Source organism: Pinus tabuliformis, chromosome Q (genome assembly GCF_031772625.1).
Source record: "Pinus tabuliformis cultivar Carrire ecotype Pingquan chromosome Q, CPIR1, whole genome shotgun sequence".
Taxonomy (NCBI): domain Eukaryota; kingdom Viridiplantae; phylum Streptophyta; class Pinopsida; order Pinales; family Pinaceae; genus Pinus; species Pinus tabuliformis.
In genome coordinates, this window is record NC_142296.1 from 31,573,459 (window position 1) to 31,589,974 (window position 16,516).

Consider the following 16,516-nt stretch of genomic DNA (forward strand, 5'->3'; position numbering starts at 1 on the left):
TAGTACTTTGAAATAAGTGAGATGGAGAGTCTTAAGACTGGTGAGGAGTTGGAGAGGGCATGAAAGTCTCAGGGATCCTCTTCAAACTATTGAAAACATAAATAACTAAACAAACCCTAGGTAGAGCACTACAACATCAATGAATTCTACCTTTATCCTTGTTTCATTTAGTTAATATGAACGGAGAAAGATGATGGCAAACATAAACACATGTAAACTTGCATTACAGAAGGAAAAACAATACCAAATCAATTTGCCACAACAATCCCACAAAGTGCTGCAAACCCTGGTCTATTCCTTTGCCAAACTGCAGAAATGAATGTACAATAATGCTCAAAGCATTCACAAGAGTCCAAACTTTACCAATGACTGAGAAAATACTAGATATAGGCAAAAAACAACTCATGCTAGGCTTTAGGGGTCGAATTCATGAGTTTAGGAGCTATTTCAACAAGATCTAAACTTTACAAAAGATTTTTCGGCGAAAATCACATGAAATATCATTTGTCGACGTGTTTCGAACCAACCAGTGTGGTTCATCGTCAGGACAAGTTGAAGAAACAGATCCAGCTTAGCATGTTAAATAGACCGAGCAGAGCCTCCAACGGCTAGTTTGACCAACCGCTAATATTGACTAATGGACCGGGATCAAAACATTTTTAATAATAAAAAGGAGATAAAAATAATTTAAATTAGTGATAATAGTTTATTAATAAATAGTTAAAAATTATAGGTTAATTATTCTTTAAAAGGAAATTAGTTGCAAAGGACCAGTTCTATGAATAAATTAAATGTGAATACGAGTTAAATGTGAATAAAAATAACTAAATAATAAAAATAATAAAATAATAATAAATAAATAAATAAAATAATAAATAAATAAATAATAATAATAACAATAAAAAATAAATAAATAAATAAATAAATAAAAATAAAAATAAATAAATAAATAAAAATAATAAAATAATAAAAATAATGATAAAAATAATAAAAATAGTAATAAATAAAAATAAAATAAATAAAAATAAAAATAAAATAAATAAATAAAAATAACTAAATAAAATAATAATAATAATAATAATAATAATAATAATAAAATAACAATAAAAATAAAAATAAATAATAAATAAATAAAGATAAACTAACTTAAATTAAAAATAAAAAAAATAAAAAATAATAATAATAATAAATAAATAAAAACAACTAAAAATAAAAATAAAATAGATAAATAAATAAAATAATAAATAAATAATAATAATAATAATAATAATAATAATAATAAAATAAATAAATAAATAAAATACAAATACAAATAAAATAATAAAAATAATAAAAATAATAATAATAATAAATAAAAATGAAGGAGGCGGAAAAATGACTAAGAAAGGAGTGCCGGGACCCAACACCTACTGATCTTCCAACCATCTTCTCTGTTGAGATTGTTAGGCCTCCTTTCAATCTCAAGCGCTTCCCTAAATTTCCGATGATGGAAGTGCGCAACCTTAGCAATAACACTAGCCTCCTCAATACAGACATGATGATTGGTTTTCTCAGCATGCTCAGCTAAAGCGGAAGACTTAGTTCGCCTATGTCTAAGGTCCGCTGAATGCTCACTAATCCTTTGATTAATGGAGCGACCAGTCTCCCCAATATAGGGGGTCCCACAGGAACAAGGGATCAAATACACACCTTTCATATCTTTAGGGTCGATAGGATCCTTCACTGATCTAAGGGATGCACGAATGGTGTTCAAGGGCCTAAAGGTCACAGGGACATTATGCCTCCTGAGAATCCTTCCAATCTTATCAGTAGTCCCCTGAACATACGGAATATGGACACCTGGAACCCGCTCCTTTGGTTCCCTTTTAGACAGAGAATTCTTGGAAGCTTTAAGGAAAGCCTTCAGACCCATGTATCTACTATAACCATTCTTGACAAAGACATCAAGGAGATGGGATTTCTCCTTCTCAAAGCTCTGCTTATCTGAGATTCTTAGGGCTCTAGTAGCAAGGGTATTGAGAACACCCATCTTTTGAGCCGGGAAATGGTGGGAACTGGCATGAAGATACTGCTCAGTATGGGTTTTCTTCCGAAAAACTTGGTGGGCGAGGGAACCATCACTATTCCTAGAAATAAGAATATCGAGGAACATCTTGCCTCTAAAACCTAGGAAACTGATTCATTCAGTTGCAAACTATCTTTTCATGATGTATCTACCTCCATGAGTGAAAATTTAACATATTTACATCAAAATCCATCAAGTCACATCAAATTATATCATGAGTTTGACTATGAGAGAGAGAAAAGTCAAACTGAGAAAAAACGAGGCGAAAAACAGAGTTTTTTGGCCAAAATGACAAAATTTCATCTTGTGCACCGCGCTCTTGTCCCTGTGCACCGCGCTACTTTGGAGCTAATTTTGGAGGCCTTATCGTGCACTAAATTTCCTCCAAGTGTGTTTTTTGGAAAGGTTTGTCTGTCTACTTTCCAAAATAGGTGGAATTTCTAAATTTGGTGTCCATTTTCCCCTCCAAAAGTGAGTTCTCCCAACATTGCTTCCTGTGTGGCCAAAAAGGGGCAGAAAGGGCATTTTTGAGGTGTTTTTGACCCTTTTGGAAGCTCAAAACTTGAAAAAATTTCTTGGCCATTTGTGGGCATTCATATTTTTGCATGAGGAATCCAAAAATGCTGAGTTTTCCTCCAAAGGAGGTCCCTAGCAAAAGCACGCGCCAGGTGGCACGACGCACCAGGCAGAAAAACTTGTGTTTTGCTCCAATGTTATGCTCTTAACCTGCAAGACGATACCAGAATACCAAATATGTGAAGAAATATACCCAGAACATAGAATAGTGAGAAACAACAACAAGTATTTTATTATTCAGAAAGCAATTTTCACTTGCCTCTTCGAGGGGGCAACCTCCAATAGAGCAGAGCTTGATTACAAAATAAGACATGATGCTCCTCGCGGGGAGTCTCTATCCTTTATATATGACTCATATATGCAATACCATGGTTCTTATTAATACCATCTATCTAATACCATGGCCCATAACTAACTGTGGTCCCGTCATTAAATGCAGGTTAACCACTTACAATTATTAATATGGGCTTTATTGGCTCTTTACTTAACTATAACTATGACTCGATCCTACTACATAAATAAGGGGGTTAGGGTGGGACCCTAATGTTGGTCACTTTAATTGCTTATTGAATTAAACAACAAAGTGCGGCATTAATTGTCAACCCAGGGAAGTCTTGTTATTTCAAAGGCAACTGCGTACTAAATGTACTTTAATTTTAAAAGTAACAAAAGTTATAGTATAAACAAATCACGCCTTAAGTTAACAAATTGAAGCTCCACTCTGCATTACAGCAATTATACTCTATTGCAGATGGCTATCAGAAAAGTGCTTAATTCAAATAAAGAAATAGAAAGAATCAATCCGCAAAAGAAAACAGTGGTTATGCTGTAACAGAGAAGCAGGACCCTATTCCCCGGAGCGGGAATCTCCAACACCTGCCTCTGATTAATTCAGCCTTGCCAATTCACTCTGTAACTAATCACCGGTGAAACACTCATATAACAATAGTCAGAAACAGAGTTTCAGCAAAGGTATTATAAACAATGTTCAGCAAACAGTATTGTAACAAGGCATGAATAAAAGGCACACTTAACACATTGCAGAAATGTAATGGGTGAATCTTGTGATGAAGGTGGGCCCTGTCCTCCTCACAAGATTCCCCAGGAAACAAGAACTAGAAAAAGATGCTCAGAACAAAACTTTATTCATCCATCAATATGTCATATTACAGAAAAGAGTTCCAGTCCTGTTCCTTTAGCTAAGCCCTTCTCTACAGTCTGTCTCCCCCTCTAATGTAGATGTCTCCTATTTATAGAGGAGACACCTATTACAAAAGATTTACATTGTTCTAACTCATTACAAAAAGATAGGGAAGTCAATTCCCTGTCAATGAAATGTTGTTACAGTAATGTTGTCTTTAGATATAAGCGTTACATTCCGTGTAACAGCTTCTTTGGTGATCAGTCCCGATTCCTTTGCTGTTGTTGTATTTAGAATGCGGATCTCAACTGTTTCAGCATCGTGATCCGCATGTTGTTCCTGCTGTTTCAGCAACTACAAAAATAGTCTTCCAGCTGTTTCAGCATCACAAACTGCACATCATCCTTTAACTGTTTAGCACTTAATAATTCAAAGATTAACTATGAAGATGTCGTGATTTATATGCTAAATAATTAAACATATAGTGATGAGAAGAATCGTTTCGTACCTTAGAGATAATTGGGTCAAAATCTTAACAAAGGCTTTTAAATATAAGTTTGAAAGGGATAGTATCATAGCAAAATATATGGTAAAAAATGGACAATATGAGGCCCTAACATCCCCCCAACTGAAGCAGTTGCATGTCCCCATGAAACATCTACTCTGAATTTGAATCGGAATACTGGGATGTACAGTGCAAATTACTTATACAGTAAGTATAAAAGGTGATATCAGTCGGATTTCTGAAACCCTGGACACTCTGTAATCTCTGCCATGCTGCAAGCTCCTCCTTTTTGGACACCTTAAAGTCGACCTTATATTGTTGTACTGGCAACCAAATAAGGGGAAAGTGAAAATGATAACCTAACCATTTGTTACCACATTGTTGAACACATTTAACATAATTAGGCACACGTGAAATTGTTACATGAAGATTGAGAGGGTTGAAAGGATGATATTCCCTCCTCTCCTTAGGGCAGTGTTCCCAGAACAAATTGTTTGCCTGCATGGCAAGAGATCCTTTCTTCTTGATATACTACTGACATTCTTCTAACACTGCTACCTTTAATTCCCTGATATGCTTAGTCATTCCTAGTTCTTTTATAATCCTATGATGTTCAGCAATGAAAATAACAGCGTTCTGTGGTTCAGCTCGAATCCATAGAAGGCGATTTTCTTCGTTATGTTTTGTTGAAAGAAAAGCGTTTTGCCATGTGAGCTGATTAGCCATAAAAGAAACCAAAGCTCTAATATGAATATCACCAGCTAAAGGAATCAAATTAAACTTCCTATCTTCCGGCATGGCCTCATTATGAAGATAAAGTTCACATAACAGATTATGTTCGCTGACTGAGGCTGCTGCAAAGGTTTCAATAAATTGTTGTTGTGTGGTGACTTCATGTGGTCGTCCATCTCTGACTGCTTTTATCTGAAGGAATGTTAGGCGCTCTGCTAGGAACACAGAATAATTAAAAGATGGTTTCTTGGTGGCCAGAAGTTTTTGAACTAATTCAAAGATAAGGGACAGTCTGGTTTTTAACTTTTTGTTTTCCTTCTGTTGCACGTGGAACTATTCCAAGACTTCCCAATTCCTATATGCATGGTCTTGCCATGATCATTTTTGTGCCTGAAATTCCCATTCTTGCGATAAGGCATACTCTTTCTTCCATATAGCATTGAGTACTTGAATGCTTAAAGTTTGAGTAAACACAGTCTCTGCACGAAGAGGCTCAGTCTAGGTAAATACTGTCTTTGCAGAATTTAGTGTAGGATTCTCAACTTTGACAACTGGGGTAGGCCGGTGTACTTGCGGTTTTTCTTCTTTTTCAGAAATCTTTGAAGGCCCTGCTGGTTCTTGTGTGACAACAGGGCGTTCCTTTTTAACTACAACAGGAGTGACTGCAGGAGTAGGTCCAGACAATGGAACTTCCACTATCTTATAACCAGCTCGAGAATAAAGATCACCACATTGGCTGCACATGTGTTCCTCATACCGATCCTTATCCGCAATTCTCTCGGCTGCAGTTGCTACCTGGGCCAAAGTATACAGATTAAGTTCTTTTTCATAAGCTTCCCTTGCTATTATTAACTCCTGCTTATAGGCCTCAATCTCGGCTTTCAGAAACTCATTCTCCCGTTGAAGGGAAGCTATCATGACTGGGCCTTCTGTAACAATTGCAGTCTCCGTGGTTAGTTCAGGTGGAAGGGAGGAAGGTTGTTTGATAGCCGCTTCATCATTAATTTCTCCAGCAGGTGGTTCTTGTGTGACAACCGCTGGGCCATCGGCTGGTATCTCCTTTTGAACATGCAAATTTTTCATACTGAGCAACTGAGTGACAGCGCTTCTGTAGCAGCAGTATCCTGGGTATCAATTCTTTGCTCATTGGTAGGTGGTTCCTGTGTAACACCTGCTTGACTAGTAGCTGGTTCCTGTGTATCAGCTATTGAGTTAGTAACAGCTAAGTCTTGTTCAGTTTCCTGTTCCTGGTCATCAGCAAGTGGTTCTTGTGTGACACTTGCTGAGATAGTGGCTGATTCAGCTGTACGTTGATTACCCGTTTCCTGTTTATCAGCATGTGGTTCTTGTGTAACACCTGCTGAGATAGTGGCTGTTATGTCCTGATGTGTTTTCAGATCATGGTCGTCAGCAAGTGGTTCTTGTGTGATACTTGCTAGTCTAGTAGCTGGTTCCTGTGTAACAGCTATATGCAGTACATCGTCCTGGGTATCTACTTTTGATAAGTTAGCAGCTGGTTCTTGTGGAGCAGCTACGTCTTCTAAGATGAATGATGTCACAAAATCCTGGGTGTTTTGCATTTCGGTACCCGAGGGTGAGGAAGGTAGGGATTCGGGCGGGGTATGGGGTTTTAAAATGATGGGTGGGGTATCTAACATAGGGGTCTCTATTGCTGCTGCAGGAGATTGCCTTTTCTGGGGTAGGAGAAACACTCGAAATACTAGCTTGTTTCAGTAAGGTCCTTATTTGTCTTTTTATTGAAGAGGCAGTCGTTTCTTGCACTTTTCTTTTCCTTCTCAGCCTAGCCAGAGGAATGTCATCGTCTGAATCACCACTGGGAATATGGACAGTGGGAATGGATGATTCAGGTGAATTATGGGACGAGGTTGATATACTAGCAGGGTCAATTGGTTTGGCTGTTGTGGATGGCTGAGGAATTTCATCCTGTACTTGAGAAGTCTCAGCTGCCGCCTGAGAAGTTTCAGTGATTTCTTGTGGAATTGCAACAGCTTCTTGGGGTGGGTTATTAAGGGGTAGAGGGTTCTGCAGGGCAAAGCCTCTGAGGATTAAGAGCTGAACCAGGCAATGGTGAGTGATGGAGAGGAGTGGGTACCTTGCATCATTAGAATAATGCGACATATTCTTTAGACACCGAAGCAGATAATACGGCATATTCAATAAACGACCATGTCTTAAATGATTCAATAATACAAAGTCATGCTGGTACACTACCTAGTAACGTCCTTCGCAGGTAAAATAATGCTTGACAAACTCCGCAACCTTTGCCCATGGAGGTGGTAAGGAACGTAGTGCAACACCTCTGCCTTTAGGTTCGACCTGCTCCCCAGGTAGAAGAAAATCTTGCTGAGCATTCAGAATTAAGAGTTTTCGGCTGAACCAGCGGATACCATTGGCAGGTAATCCTGAAACCTGTGCTATATCCTCCTCTGTTACGGGAATTCGCATTCCCCAAACAATAGAATGGTCTTCTTTTAAATTAAGTGCGAATTCCAGGACTTGCTGAGAGTCAAATTCCTGGAGCCTTCGGAAGTAATCCACCCAGCCTGCTTGCAGAAAAATTTGATATACTTCTGGGTAAAGTTCCAGTAAGGCCGTTGAACCAGGTTCATTTCAGACAGCGTTCCCTCCCATAGTTGCTGGTTCAGTAAAATGCACAATACAGAGCCGAGTTACCGTAGCAGAGATAGAGTAAGATATTGCAAAATGGGGCGTGACCGAATAAAACCGGGACGGGATGATGAGACTCAATCATGTTAAAAGAACGACGGTGATTGACATATCAGGTAATTATTGCGAAACTTTGATATTCCCCCCAACTGCGGCTAAAAAGTGTACGACAATTTCGGCAATCATATCGTGATCTTCTCATTAACTATTGTTTAATATTTACACATAAACACGCATACCTCACGTTTTACCTTTGATTGCCATGCTGAAAGTCCATTTTTTTCGTTTAGTGGATCACCAATGGTTATTAGAACAAGTTATAAGATATGAGGGTATAAAAGGCTTTCTTTATACATAGGAGGTGACGGCGAAGGAACTTTAATTATCAGGATAAATGGTTGATTCTCTGAGAATGGATCATATTATATATTAATTATTTTGGAGAGAAATTGTTGCCTCAATTGCCGAAAAGATGGGAAAAATTGACGCTTTTTCTGAAAAATGAGAAAAAGTCGGTGTTTCCACAATGGAGAAGAATGAGGAAAAATTGATGTTTTAGCGATGGGAAAAATGAGGGAAGATTGGTGTCTCAGCCATGGGAAAAAGATGGGAACAAATTGGTGTTTCAGCAACGGCCGATACTGGTGTTTCAGCGACGGGAAAGAAAGTGCTGACGTTAAAGAGGAAATGTTGCTGATGGATAATGAATTGAGATGAAATGGCCATGCTTCCCAAACTGAAACCTGATCTTGCTTGTAATGCCATTACTCCTTCAACCAGCCTCCGGATTAAGACCTGCAAAATAAATTGTAATATGGCAACCCTTGACAGGGATTATTAGTTAAGTAATCTAATCTAATACTAATACAAAAATAATGCAGAAATTAGGTGCAATGAGGGGCAAGAGACTCCCCCAGGAAAATGTAGTGTGACTCTACCATGCAAGTGGTTTTAAAATCCTCCTTAGAAATTGGTTGCTGGTACAGACGAAGCCGATACCCATTTACTAGTAATGGAGTTCTAGAACCGTCAATTGTTAGGAGCCTTACTGTTCCATTGGGAAAAACAGTGTCTATTTCATAAGGTCCCAACCACCTTGTTCGTAACTTTCCTTGAAAATTTTCAAACCCGGAATCATATAGTAAAGCCCAATTACCTTTTAGGAACTTCTTATGTTTAACAGCTTTGTCATGCCACCTGGTTCTTTGCTGCTGAATCATAGTTGTTTGATGGATGGCATCCAACCTTTTTTCATCTAATTCCTGCAGCTGCTGCAACCTAGCTGTCTGTGCATTAGTTAAATCAAGGTTAACAGCTAAAGCAGTTCTTAAAGTTTTAATTTCAAATTCTACAGGGAAAACAACATTTTTACCATAAACCAATTCATAGGGTGAAAAACCTGTAGTGTTTCTCCAAGTAGTTCTATAAGCCCATAATGCCTCAGGCAGCCTTTGAGACCAATCTTTCCTATTCTCTTTCACAGTTTTTGTTAAAATAGCTTCTATGACTTTATTTGTGCTTTCCACCTGACCATTAGCTTGGGGGTGGTAAGGTGTAGTCATTTTATGGTTGATATGATATTTTTGAAGCATAACTTTGAAACTATGTGAATTGAAAGGAGGCACCCCAAATCTAACGAAGATTTCTTCAAATAAAAAGGTTAAAACATATTCTACATTAGCTTTGATTAGTGCCTTAGCTTCCACCCATTTAGTCATGTAATCTGTACAAACCAATATATAAACTCTTTGGTTGGATGGAGGGTTGATGGGCCCTACAAAATCTAGAGCCCATATTTCAAAGGGTTCAAGTATTACTTGAGGGTTCAGCGACATTTCATCTCTATGGTTGGGTTGGCCCATTCTCTGACAGCTGTCACAGGCCCTAACATATTTCTTTGCATCCTTGAAAAGTGAGGGCCAATAATAACCCATCCTGAGAATTTTATGTGTTGTTCTCTTATCAGCGAAATGCCCACCACAAGGGCCATCATGACAAACCTTCAATATGTTGTAAACTTCATCTTCTCTAATGCATCTCCTGATCTCCTGATCAAGTCCTGTATGAAAAAGACACCCATTTATCCAGCTGCACCTAGCACTTTGTTGAATGATCCCTGTTAGGTGTGATGGTAACTTCCCCGCAACCAAATAATTAGCAATGATAGGTGTGATGGTAACTTCCCTGCAACCAAATAATTAGCAATGTCTGCATACCATGGTGAGTGAGCAGATACTGCAAACAAATATTCATCAGGAAAGGAATCATCTACTGGAGTATTATCATCAGTTTTTATCCGAGAAAGGAAATCAGCAACCACATTCTCTTTACCTGGTCGATCCACAATTGTAATATCAAATTCTTGTAGTAACAATAACCACCTGGTAACTCGAGCATTTGTAACGGATTTATTCATTAAATACTTAATAGCTGAGTGGTCAGTGTGAACAAAAGTAGGATAACCAGTAATATAATGCCGAAATTTATTAATAGCATAAATGACTGCTAAAAATTCTTTCTCGGTAACTGTGTAATTAAGTTCAGCAGGGGTCATATTCTTACTAATGAAGTAGATAGCATAAGGAAGATTGTTTTCTTCTTGACCCAAGGCAACTCCAATTGCAATGTCCGAAGCATCAAAGGATATGTGAAAGGGAAGTGCCCAATCAAGTCCCCTTAGAATAGGAGCTGTTGACAACTGATGCTTAAGTTCATCAAATGCTTTCTGACAGGCATCAGTCCACTTAAATTCAGCATTTTTCATAAGTAACACAAACAAAGGGGAGGCTATTTTAGAGAAATTTTTGATAAATCTTCTATAATATCTAGCATATCCTAAAAAGCTTCTTACATCAGTTTGTGTTTTAGGAATAGGAAGGGTCTGAATTACCTGTACTTTGGATGGATCCACCTAAATCCCAAGAAATGAAATGAAGTGCCCTAATACAATTCCTTCGTTCATCATCATATGACATTTTTCAGTACTCAAGGAAAGGTTAGCTTGTATACATCGTTTGAGTACTTTCTCAAGGTTTTGCAGCGCAACTTCAAAAGTCACACCATAGGGAGTGAAATCATCCATAAATATTTCCAAAGAATCATTAAGCATATCAGAAAAAATTCCTATAACTGCTCTTTGAAATGTTGCTGGAGCATTACATAGTCCAAATGGGAGAACTCTATAGGCAAAAGTTCCCCAAGGACTAGTAAAGGTGGTCTTGTCCTAATCTTGGGGTGCAATTTTGATTTGGTTATATCCGCTAAAACCGTCTAAAAAGGAAAAGAATTTCTTCCCTGACAAACTATCCAACACCTGATCAATAAAGGGCAAGGGGAAATGATCTTTTTGGGTGGCTTTGTTTAATGCTCTATAATCCACACACACTCTCCATTTCCCATTTTTCTTAGGTACTATCACCAATGGTGAAACCCATTCACTGTCAGATATAGGATATATAAACCCGGCATCAAGCAATTTTTGAAGCTCTTTCTTAACAATTTCCCAGGCTTAGGTTGGGATTCATTTGTCGCTGGGGTTGACAGACTGGTCGGGCTCCCTCCTTAATATAAATACGATGAGTACATAATTCAGGAGAGATCCCCTTCATGTCCGTGTAATCCCAGGCGAATGCTTCTTTGTTTTCACGGAGCAACCTCATTAGCTGTTGTGTTTCAGCATCTGATAAATTAGGGTTTATATTTAGTGTTTTGCCAGGTTCAATTTCTATTGTTATGCTTTTAGAGGAGATAGTAGTTGATGTTTGAGGTAAATCTTCAGATTTAAGCTTTTGCTGTACTTCAGGATCCAGAATTGCAGTTAACTGATTATGTGCTTCAGAAGTAACTAAGGAAGGTTCAGAAATAAAATTACTAATTATTTCGTCTTCTGTAGTATATTTAAGAGTTAAGGCTTGTCCAATGGTCAAGATGGGTTGGGTATCATTATCCTCCTAGTCTAACCATACAGAATCGTCATTATTAATCATAGGTGTAGCATGAGGGTATAGCGTAAGCTGCTTAGTTTCACAGCCATTAGAAATTGTCATTGAACCTAATCGACAGCTGATAAAAGCATCTGCTGTAGCCAGCCAGGGTCTTCCCAAAATCAGAGGATGCCCCCCCAACTTTGCTTTAGTCTGCAACACCACAAAGTCAACTGGGTAATTCCAGGATTCAACTGAAATAATCAGATCTTCAATAACCCCCTCTGGTTTGATTGTGGAATGATCAGCTAATTCCAGGATAGTTGGCGTTTCTCTAATTACATTTTTCAATTGTAATAGTTGTGCAGTTTCAAGGGTCATGATATTTATAGCAGCACCTAGGTCTACCAGAACTCGTGAAACAATAGTTTTTCCGACCTGCACTGTGACCGTAGGGTGACAAGGGTCACCATATTTGATAGGAGTGGCTTTTCCTGTCATTAAAGCAACTAGATCTCGCATCACATGAACTGTAAAGGGGATCTTTAGCCCTCCTTCCAGGTTTCTTAATGCAAATTTCTCTAACAGTTCTGGCATAGATTGGTACATTTCTGAGTGCTTGTAAGAGTGGAATTTTAACACACAGATTTTGTAATTCCCCTAAAAGGTTAAAAGCAGGTGGCTCAGGCATCTTAGTGAGATCCAAGCGCTCAGGGAATGGTGGTTCTACTGTTTCAGTAGTTCCATTAGAGGATGGGTTGACTGTCTCAGCAGTTTTATTAGATGATTTATTCTGTTCTGCTTCCTCTTTCTCAGAGTCTGAAGAGGTAATATCATCTATAATTGGCTCGACGACTCTGCCAGATCGTAAATGAATATCATTGCATTGCATAGGAGATGTAGGCAGGTTCTAAATGTTAATAACTTGCACAGCTTTATTGCTATTTGGGTTAGGGTTCGGTTGTACAGGAAGCTGAGGCTTCATGGTCTGATTATTCGACGGGGTACCTGCCGGGAGAGAAAGTTGTTGTTGGAGCTAAGGAAATTGATTTGAGAATGGAGTCTATTGAGCTCTCCAGTTTGGGTTCCATTGGTTAAAATAGGATTGTTGTAGAAGCCAGGGATTCCACATTGTAGGGTCTACAAAGGGAGGGTTTGTTTGTTGCATGGGTGGGAAATTAAAGGGTGGGTATTGCATTTGGTTAAAGGGTGGGTAATTTTCTTGATTAAACGAAGGATAATTATTCCAACGATTAAATGGCATACTAGAATTCGTACCTTGTCCTCGTGGTTTCCATTGCATCCTTTGTGTAAACAGATAAACTACTTCAGCTTCTTCCTTCGTTGGTTGTAACGCTGCTTTTATCCCTGGTAAAGAGGGGCATTGTTGAGTTTCATGGTCCTTTTCACAAATGGTATAGATTGGCACCTTGTCCAGTGGGCATTCCCTCAACGGATGTTTTTCCCTGCATTTAGAGCAGAAGATGGCCAAAGAAGCTTCTGCCTCTACCTGCTTCTTTTTAACCTGCAAGGTATCAATCTGTGAAGCAAAAGAACTTAACATTTCAGTTTTAAACTCTTCAAGTAAATTACCTATTTCAGCCCTTGTTTCTCCACTACTAGCTGATTTCTGAACCCTTGAATAAGTACTATCCCTGCTCTTTGATTTATTTGCAGCTCCTCTTGAACACCTTTTGCAGAGGTTAACAATTTCATCATACGATTCTTTGGATATATCTCCTTTACCAAGTATATTTAGCATATCTAAACAATCATCTCTTACCCCTTTCAACAATATTGTTTTGAGAATATCTTTACTTACATCGGGGTGTTCAGATCTCTGCAGATTATACTGGAGTCTTTCCACAAAGTCTTCCAGATTTTCATCCTCCTTCTGAACCATCTTGAATAATTCCTCCCTTTTTTCCCTTGTCCGACAATAATCTTAGTATTTGGCCAGAAATTTCTCCTTCATCTCGTCCCATTTCGTGATCACATGAGCTCCCAAGCTCATAAACCATCTTAGTGCATTCCCCTTTAATGTAGCTGGAAAAAACTTCAATTTCTAAGCAGCATTAACATAGTCATAGCTTCTACACAATATATCAAATTCAAAAAAAACTCATCAGGATCTTCAGAGGATAAACCATGGAAATTGGGTAATGCTGAAAGTGGGATATTCTTCATAGGAGTTGCTCCTCTGGGGAGTTCCCCAATATGGAATTCTAGGGTGGAGAGAGAATTCTCTCCCCTTCCTTCTCCTCTGCGACCTCCATCGAAAAGTCCTTCATTGTTATCCTCCATTGGTTGTTTTCCTGATGCGCTTGCCCGATCTTCGGTGCTTTCTGTTGGACTTTCAATGTCCTGAACTGGTTCCTCAACTTCAGTATCCTCTATTGGCTCCTCAATATTTTCTACTGGTCCTTCGACTTCTTCCACCGGTTCCTCAGTATATTCTGATGGTTCTATAACCCTCTCAGGTCCCACTACTTCCTCTGTTTGATAGTCTGTTTGGAAAGAGTGTTGGGTCTGTGGCCTTCGAGAGCTTAACCTCTGGGATGTCTCAGCTTTTGAAATAATATCATCGATGAAAGTTTTTCTTCCTCCTCTTCCTTTGCCCTTGCTGCCTGTAGGATTAGTTTTCTTGCGTCCTCTCATGCATTCTGCATACCTACAGAAAAATCATCAGTACTTTTAAAATCTATAATTGCCTTCCCTGGCAATGGCGCCAAAATGTTGGCCACTTTAATTGCTTATTGAATTAAACAACAAAGTGCGACATTAATTGTCAACCCAGGGAAGTCTTGTTATTTCAAAGGCAACTGCGTACTGTATGTACTTTAATTTTAAAAGTAACAGAAGTTATAGTATAAACAAATCACGCCTTAAGTTAACAAACTGAAGCTCCACTCTGCATTACAGCAATTACACTCTGTTGCAGATGGCTATCAGAAAAGTGCTTAATTCAAATAAAGAAATAGAAAGAATCAATCCGCAAAAGAAAACAGTGGCTATGCTGTAACAGAGAATCAGGACCCTATTCCCCGGAGCGGGAATCTCCAGCACCTGCCTTTGATTAATTCAGCCTTGCCAATTCACTCTGTAACTAATCACCGGTGAAACACTCATATAACAATAGTCAGAAACAGAGTTTCAGCAAAGGTATTATAAACAATGTTCAGCAAATAGTATTGTAACAAGGCATGAATAAAAGGCACACTTAACACACTGCAGAAATGTAATGGGTGAATCTTGTGATGAAGGTGGGCCCTGTCCTCCTCACAAGATTCCCCAGGAAACAAGAACTAGAAAAAGATGCTCAGAACAAAACTTTATTCATCCATCAATATGTCATATTACAGAAAAGAGTTCCAGTCCTATTCCTTTAGCTAAGCCTTTCTCTACAGTCTGTCTCCCCCTCTAATGTAGATGTCTCCTCTTTATAGAGGAGACATCTATTACAAAAGATTTACATTGTTCTAACTCATTACACAAAAATAGGGAAGTCAATTCCCTGTCAATGAAATGTTGTTACAGTAATGTTGTCTTTAGATATAAGCGTTACATTCCGTGTAACAGCTTCTTTGGTGATCAGTCCCGATTCCTTTGTTGTTGTTGTATTTAGAATGCGGATCTCAACTGTTTCAGCATCGTGATCTGCATGTTGTTCCCGCTGTTTCAGCAACTACAAAAATAGTCTTCCAATTGTTTCAGCATCACAAACTGCACATCATCCTTTAACTGTTTAGCACTTAATAATTCAAAGATTAACTATGAATATGTCGTGATTTATATGCTAAATAATTAAACATATAGTGATGAGAAGAATCGTTTCGTACCTTAGAGATAATTGCGTCAAAATCTTAACAAAGACTTTTAAATATAAGTTTGAAAGGGATAGTATTATAGCAAAATATATGGTCAAAAAGGGACAATATGAGGCCCTAACACCTAACATGCCCTCCCCCTTAAGAATAGCCTTGTCCTCAAGGCTGAAGCTGCAGAAAATGCTGAAGAATAGTGGTTGGTTCCCAGGTTGCATCTTCCGGAGAGGTGTCTTTCCACTTGACGAGGACTTCCTTGATCATGCGGCCACGCAGGTGCCATTCTCGTGTGTCTAGGACCTGTTCAGGTTGGAGCCAGATTGACCCTTATTCATCCAATTTAGGTAGACTGGTTTGAATTCTGAAATTGTTCCCAATCACTTTCTTGAAGCATGAGACATGGAAAACTGGATGGATTTTTGCAGTGGGTGGCAAAGCTAGCTTGTAGACCACTTCTCCAATGCGCTGAAGTATTTGATACAGTCCGTAGAATTTTGGAGATAGTTTCTGACAACCCTTATCTTTGAGTGATGTTTGCTTATATGGTTGCAGCCTCAAAAATACCTGATCCCCTTCTTGAAATTGGCGCTCTGAGCGATGCTGATCTACTTGTTGCTTCATGCGGTTTTGAGCTTGATGAAGATTCTCTCTAATATGGGAGAGCATAGTTGTGCGGTTTTGTAGGAGTTGATACACTGCTTATACCTTTGAGCACCCCTTGATATAAGAAGTAGGGGAAGGAGGGAGTTGACCATAAACTGCTTCATAGGGAGTCACTTTGGTGGTGGCATGATAGTTGGTGTTATACCACCATTCAGCTAGAGGTAACCACTGTACCCAAAGATGTTGCTTCTCTGAAGTGAAACACATAATATAGGTTTCCAGACATTTGTTGACTGCTTCAGTTTGACCATCCGTTTGTGGATGATAGGAAGTATTGAGTTTTAGTTGGGTACCTTGTAGCCTAAAGAGTTCCTGCCAAAAATTACTGGTGAAGATCGGGTCATGATCGGACACAATAGAAGTGGGCATGCCATGCAATTTGAAGATCTGATCCATGAA